Source organism: Ochlerotatus camptorhynchus, unplaced genomic scaffold (assembly GCF_037179485.1).
Source record: "Ochlerotatus camptorhynchus isolate MF236.1 unplaced genomic scaffold, CSIRO-AGI_Acam_v1.1 ptg000467l, whole genome shotgun sequence".
Lineage (NCBI taxonomy): Eukaryota > Metazoa > Arthropoda > Insecta > Diptera > Culicidae > Ochlerotatus > Ochlerotatus camptorhynchus.
Genome location: NW_027040953.1, coordinates 2,894,596 through 2,902,438, shown reverse-complemented (window position 1 = coordinate 2,902,438; position 7,843 = coordinate 2,894,596). Strand labels below are relative to the sequence as shown.

At 41.8% G+C, this 7,843-nt stretch overlaps 1 protein-coding gene across 1 annotated transcript in view; it reads right to left on the bottom strand.

Moving 5' to 3' along the window:
- Positions 1-315: 315 nt before the first annotated feature.
- The window catches only part of Spindly (spindly), a 243,722-nt gene continuing 236,194 nt past the window's right edge, over positions 316-7,843 (bottom strand). Inside the window, exon 4 of the mRNA XM_065235243.1 lies at positions 316-330. The gene's annotated coding sequence lies outside the window, so the exon portion shown is untranslated. The remainder of the gene's footprint in view (positions 331-7,843) is intronic.

Genomic DNA, 7,843 nt, shown 5'->3' with positions numbered 1-7,843 from the left:
CGGCGACCAAATCTTCAATCCAATACACGCGATGAGATCATGCTGGAATTGGGTAAAGCAAAGGTATTTTCAACGGTGGATGCAAGGAAAGGGTTCTGGCAAGTTGTTCTTGATTATGCCAGCAGCCTCCTAACCACCTTCTGGACTCCCTTTGGCAGATACCGCTGGATAAGGCTGCCATTTGGAATATCATCGACTCCGGAGATCTTCCAGTTAAAGTTGCGGGAGGCGATTCGAGATTTGGATGGAGTAAAATGTCTTGCGGACGATTTGCTGATTTTTGGATACGGTGAAACCTTGGAAGAGGCGATGCAGGATCACAACCGTTGTCTGGAGAAACTCTTTGAACGTCTTAAACAGTCTTAAATCGTTCGAAACTCGTGTTATGTAGACCGTCAGTTAGGTTCTTTGGACATGTCCTTACCGATAGGTGCCTTCAGGTCGATGAGTCGAAGATATCAGTTATTAAAAACTATCCAGCTCCAGCAAACCGGAAGGACCTTATGCGGTTCGTAGGCATGGTGAATTATCTGAGCAGATTTCTTCCTAACCTTAGCGCGAATCTCCACACACTACGCAAGCTGATATCCGAACAAGTTCAGTGGATATGGAGTTCCGTTGAACAAAAGGAATTCGACAAGATCAAGGCAATGGTGTCCAACGTCAAAACGTAAGCAGTTATCTAAGTATTTTGGACGATCTCATTAATGAGATTATTAAGCACACTGCAAGCGACAGTGCCTTACAAACGATTCTTCTGTACATCAATCATGGATGGCCGGAAAAAAGTGGATCAAGATCCAGCTCCTGTAAAACCCTTCTACAAACATCTTCATGAACTCGCTACTCAAAGTGGATTGGTTTTTCGAGGTGATCGAATCGTTATCCCGTCAAAGCTTCATCGTTCGTTGATTGAAAAGTTGCACACCAGTCACACCGGCATTGAGTCCACATTGCGATTGGCTAGAGCCAAAGTGTTCTGGCCGGGAATGAGTCGACAGATTAAGGATCTTATCCAAGAATGTTCAATATGTGCCAAATTTGGAGCATCCCAGCAAAGCCCACCGATGAAGAGCAACGCCGTACCGATCTACCCGGTTCAATTGGTGTCAATAGAGATTTTCACGTCCGGTTGTATTGGTGCGATATGTGAGAGCGTGTTAGTGAATATCCGAGGAAAATACATAACAAATCGATGTCAAACTCATTTGACAGATCTACTTTCATACATTTTTTAGGTTAGCCAGAGGAAAATAATAAACAACTTTACACGGCATTGCCCCCGCTAGTGTGCGTGCGTTAAACGTCACTAATCTCTATGAACGTTTTCTTTCAAGCATACAAAGGAAAGCAACGAAACTTCTTAGTGACAGTTGATCACTATTCAGATTATTTCGAGTTGGATCTGATAAAGGACTTGACACCGGCTTCTGTTATCGATGCGTGTAAGCGAAACTTTGCTTGTCATAGGACGCCTCAGTTGGTAGTTACCGATAATGCAACTAACTTTGTAAACGAGGAGATGACTCAGTAGAGTGTCTCATTCTGGAAAAAGATTTATATGTTTGATAGGCCACCCCCTAGTTCAGTTCGTAACACAAAAACAAACATCTGTACAAAGAATCAGCTAAATTGGTCAACGTTAAGAGGTTGCGCCAACGATTTCAATTTTGTTCGGGATTTTCGTCAAATTAGTATGGGAGAATGACCCACTAAAATCATTCTAACTTTTTTCTTAATAAACCTATTTGCATGAAATTAAAATATGTTATACTTAAATCTATAATAAACAACTTTGTTGAAGACTGCAAGTCGATTTGATGCTCCAGAAAACAGAAATTGGCATTCGGAACTCAGATTGCAGATAAACCTTGATTTGAGCAGAAAAACAGGCATGCTGATAGGGCATATTTCATAGTATGCTTTGCCAGATATTTTTTTTACCTCAATGTTTATAAACATATTGTGTTGTCATCTCTGGATACAATCGTGCCATGGAGTTAAGAAGTGATACGGAAAAGTGGTTGATCGGTCAGTCCATTACCAGGTTCACCGGTAATTCCGAGTAACCGAGAAGTACTACAGCTCTTCTTTTTTCATCGCGCACAATCTCGCTCCACAATACGATAATGCTGCTGAAAGGTGGTTCAATCGGCTGAAAACGATTGGTCAGAGCTCGTACCCCAATGAGGAAACGTCTGATGTTGTGAATGTCAGTTCTATTCCAGGAGAGATGCTGTCTTCACCCATGAGTCGGGGCCGTCCGAAGAGAGAAATCAGAATGCCAGCTAAGTGTAGAGATTTTATTGTTTCATAAATCTGTTGCGTTTGTTTTGCAAAAGAGGGAAGATGTTGTGATAATTCAAAGTTACCCAAAGTGTCACGCCCCTCTGCATTTACTTAAATATGATGAGTTTCTGATGAGAGTGTAGAAACTAGTTGAACCATACACGGTAAGAAAAAAGTACCCAAAATTGAGTTCCTGTCACTCAACACGTGGCTTCCGTGGGGCTAGGTAAAATTAAGTTAAAGAAGAAAACTCAATTTTGAGTAATCCTGTTGACAAAAAAAAAATAATTAAACAGAGCAGACTGGAACCGAACCATGGACGTTGAGATTACGGGTTCCGTGTGTTGACCATTCGTCTATCAACGCTTGTGAAAATGAAATGGTTAAAGGCGCATAAAAGCAACCTCAATGAAAATAAACTTATTTTTGAGTTCATTTATTATTACTCAATAGTTGAGTAAATTTTAACCAACGCCGCTTTTCTGATTCACTCAACGGCGGACCTCAAATGATAGAACCCAACGTTGAGTTTTTTTAAACTTAATTTTGAGTATTTTTTCTTACCATGTAGAGGTAACTCTAAGACCACTGGGTCCCGAAGAAAATGATTATTATTTTTGGCTCACTCAGTACCAGAACAACGGTCCCAAGCAGTCCCAAGCTATTTCACTCACCCCTGCATGTTCTGCATGAATCCACACACCCCTGATGTTATCTGTCAAACTTTCATAGCGAATCAAAACAAACATAGTGTAGTAATAGAATTTCAACTAGAATAGGGTACGTTAATCGTTTGCTTGGGACCAATAGGCTACTAAAGTGGTGAGCCAATTTAAAATCGTTAGTTTCGTATTGATTGTTGGTTGAACCGACGACGCGTACTTGAGCGGACTGAATAAAGAACTCGTTGATTAATTAAGATTTATGAATTGCCGTTATACGAGAGTTACCTTGTCTGCACCCTACTAGAACAGCACCAATCGAAACTACACAATAATTATCAAATGTTTGATCACTCAATTTCACTCACTTTAAACCAGAGATAAAAATTCTCGCTCAGTTGCAGCGAACCACTCAAGCTGCTTTTCGCAGAGCTGAGAATCGAAAATATTTTCATCTCTCATTCTTCAACGATTATTCGTTTTCCTCTCCTATCCAGACCATGAAAATATCGCTCTCTCAAAATCGGTCAGAACCAAGGGGTATTCAACTCTACACAGCAACAGATGTTCCAAATTATTTAGCTGTGTCAAACGCTATGCCAGGGTACGCCGAATGTGCCGAAGTAGGCCGAAGTGCGCCAATCAAACTGTCAATATCCCATGATTTTGGCATCCCTGAAGCTGAAATGACATTTGTGATTGTGTTTAAATTCTCATTTTCAGAGCAGAAGGTGAGAGAGAAACTGGAAGCTATCAAAACTAAAAGGTGTTCAAGCAAACACGACCGTTCCACAAGATTCTGACTCAATGTCAATTTGAATGACTGATTCCTTGCAGGTGTGCAGGAACGAAGTCGTAACCTGATCGATGGAGGTAAAAAATGCCACCAGCATCCATTGAAATTCTCTCCTACTAAAGTAAACAAAGAACTCGGACGGACGGAAAGATGAATGAAGGTCTTGTAAACGACGCGTCGAGTACCTAGTGCGGACCCAGAGTTATTCATACAAGAAGATAACTCGTAATCTCTGGATGAGCCGCACTGGAATCCGGCTATCTGTTTTGTACAATTAGTACTAATGCCTGCTTGTCCATAATTTGGCCAAAAATCTAGTGGTCTTCAAGCCCATGGGCTCTTGCGAAACAGCGAGTAAAAGTTTCGAAATTCAGCAAGGCCTTACAGTTGATCGATCGGTATGCCACCAATCGCAACGGGGCCTCTTATGATGAACAAGTTCAATAGAAGGATGATGACAGAGATGCATGTGCAAAATGATCGGATCGTAGATGACGGATGGTGTCCAAATCGCGGAACAGGCTGACTGTATTAATCCGTTCCAATGAAACCTATACTATTGCGCATAGACAATCGTCGATCGGCCTAGATCTGATGGAATATTTGAGGTTAATACCTGAGTGGTGCGAAGACGGACCTCAAAATCGAACCACTTTCGAGATGTCAAATCGAACCACTTTTTTATCATTGTGGTTCGTTGAAATAGATAGAAGTATTGTTATCGTCCAAAATAAAAAATAAATATTTTTCAGTAATGTTTTTGATCTTTTTAAAAACGTGATTCGAAACGACTCAAACAATTAAAAATAACAGTATTATCAACAATCAATACGAAACTAACGATTTTAAATTGGCTCACCACTTTAGTAGCCTATTGGTCCCAAGCAAACGATTAACGTACCCTATTCTAGTCGAAATTCTAGTACTACGCAATGTTTGTTTTGATTCGCTATGAAAGTTTGACAGATAAAATGAGGGGTTATTGGTTTTTCCTATGTTTCGAGGGGTGATTCGACAAGCTTGGGACCGAAGATAGTACCAGAGGTGAGCCAAAAAGTTGAGCACGTTTCTTTGGGACCTACTTGTCTTAGAGTTACCTCTATGGTATTATTGCGTATTTTGGACCAAAGTAGACTCCTGTGCTGAAAAAAACCCCTCCGATTTTTTTTTTTCGCTCAGGAACGACTGTGACTTCGGAGAACGTTCTAAGGAGATTTGTGATGATAGTACAAAAGTTCCAGGAAATTTCAACAGATTTTTCCCGCGACAGAAGAGGTTTCAGTCGATATTTTAGTTGCTGCTAGCGAGGTTCTACGGGGGTTCTATAGAGTTTTCATGTTCGAGTTTCACACGATTTGGAGGGAAGTCAAATCGTTGCAATTGGAGGTCCCAGGGAATTTCGACAGCACTTCCATAGATATCGTCGGCCACATTCTGAATTTTATTCCACTCCGTAAAAACTCCAGCTATGAACAATGTCAACAAACAATCACAAAGTCACGAATCGGCTCTGCACAAAAAGCCGTTTGACACTTCTCTCTACCAACCGACGGTGATGAAACGTTTATTTCAACACTACCAACATGAAGAAAATTTCACTTCGCACCACTCAGGTTAATACATATCGGCATCTCTCAGCCGTACTGGGATTTTTTTTTAATTCTATGGACATCCCTTCCCAATCACCCCTATTCTGTGAGCCGTGTGACTCTCTATCACTACACGCTATTCCAAAACTGCCCAAATATGGGTAGAATACACCCAGATCGGTCAAAACTGAACCTACCACAACATGGGTAAACTATGTTGGCAGTGACAAGTTGACAAATGGGCAACATTTACATGAATCCGATCGAGTTTGTTCATTTGTCAACTTATCACTCCCAACATAGTTTACCCATTTTTGGGTAGGTTCAGTTTTGACCGCTCTGGGTGGATTCCACACAAATTTGGGTAGTTTTGAAATGGCGTGTAGTGAGGAGACAAATTTAACGCCATCACATTAGTGACAACGAGTAACACGATTCACAGAATAGGGGTGAATGACAGGAAGGAATATCCGAGGAAAAACTCAGAGGACGATGAGAAAAATTCCACCCCGGAAGATCATCGGAAAACCCGAGACTCGAACCTGGTAGGAAACCCCTACGATAAGCTTTTTTATTTCTTTATTATTTATTCGGTGTTGGGTCATTAAGACAAAGTACGTTAGGCTGAAGGACGTTAGGCCGAAGTAGCTGTCGATTTCTCGCAACTGAACGCTCACCTCTCCAAATTAACAATGCTAGCTGGTAGAGGAAACGTACCCCCATAGGCATTTTACCAACTCTCGTTGGAGGTAACCCGTTACGGCCGTCTTGACTGCCATATCGACAACCCTCTATCGCCAAACTATGGTGTCGAGGATTATGAAATTGAAGCTGTTCTGGACTCTGGACTAGCCGCAGGGGTTTTTGCTGCGAATGACATCGTATCAAGAAGACTAGCAACTTTGCCAGAATCAAAGTGAAGGTGGAAGCAACGCATAGAAAAATTAGCAAATACACAAACCTGGATGGCACAAGCCGCTTTTACCTTTGAGCGGCAGATGACGCGATTGTACCTGTCTCATAGCGTTCGTATGAGAAAATGGAAGAGTTGCCTGTCTTCGGTTTATGCTAAGTGTTGTATATAGAGTAGGTACGGAATAATAATAATTTGTATGTATAATAAAATATAGAGTCAAGTTTGACCCCTTCAAGTTTTGACAGACTCATTTTGAGTTGAATTCAGTTAGCGTGTACGGTTGATTCTATGGTCTAAATAAACCCACACACATGCATGCGTGAACGAACTGAGCCTTGAGTGTTCGCTTTGCATGATTGAATCAGTCATGTAACGTGCCAGTGCGGTGTTACTTCCAGCACCCGTCATCAAGGCTCGGGATCGGCACACCCTCGTGACAATTCCGCGAACTAAGAAAACACTTAAGCTGGGCTTAGACAGGGCAAGTCAATTGATCAAGTCAGTTGAATTCAACTGACTTGACTGCGAATTGAACGTGTAATCCATGCCATTCAACTGACTTGATCAACTCACTTGAATTGAAAAAAGTTGAACCAGGCTCAACTTTTCAAGCCAATTGAATTTAACTGAGTTGATCATTCAACTTGCCTAGTCTAAACCCAGCTTTACGATCACCGACGCTTTACTCCTACCGCTGGTCCTGCTTATCCTCGTTGGCCGTTCTCCTTGACTTCCTTCTTCTCGCTTCGCTTATGTTTCGGCTACAGCTTTCAGTGGACCCTTCCACCTGTCCCGTGCGCCTCTCGAGTATGGTGACGGACTCGAGGCTTCAACGTTCCTGTGGAACAGTTGACCTGCCTGGTTTCGTGGCGTACACGGTTAACTATCGGGGAACTGGTTAGCGATCGTCGATTCAGACACACTACCGGCGTTTGGCGTGGTCGATTCTACAAACGATGAATGGTATACCGCGAGGTTCTGTGGGTGCGATGGAGAATTCGAAATGGCGGTTAGTTAGGCACACGATCGGTTCTCAGTAGGCAACGGTCGGGGTCTGGTTCGGCTTTTTTTGTGACGATTATTACCCGGATGTTCAACGGTACGTGGCAACTACAGTACTTGTTCACTAACTGGGCGTTCTTTAACTAGACTGCTTTTTAACTGGGCTGTAGCCCAGTTAAAAGGCAGTTATACTTCGAAAATAGACGTCGCATTTAGTTTGACATTTAGTTCTCATAATTGGTGAGGGGTATTAGAATGGAAAATTAAGTGTAAATATGCATAAATTTGAACTTATTTTCATTGCACACTAAAATCAAGACTTGAAAGCGTTTTTTGCGAAAGCATCAAGTCTTTCAAAATGTTTGGCGAGTTTGAATGCTGTGAAAATAACAAACTTTGCACTGTGTCAATTCAATGAACGTGGATTTTTTCTAACGTCGATCAAACAATCCATTGATGTTCCCCTCAGTGTTTTTTGACGTTTGACAAGCCAGCCCAGTTAGCGAGTGGAATTCGCAAACTGGGCTGCGTTTTCAGCCCAGTTAGCGAACAAGTAATGTATGTACCTCTATTCTTCCTCTCTGCTTAA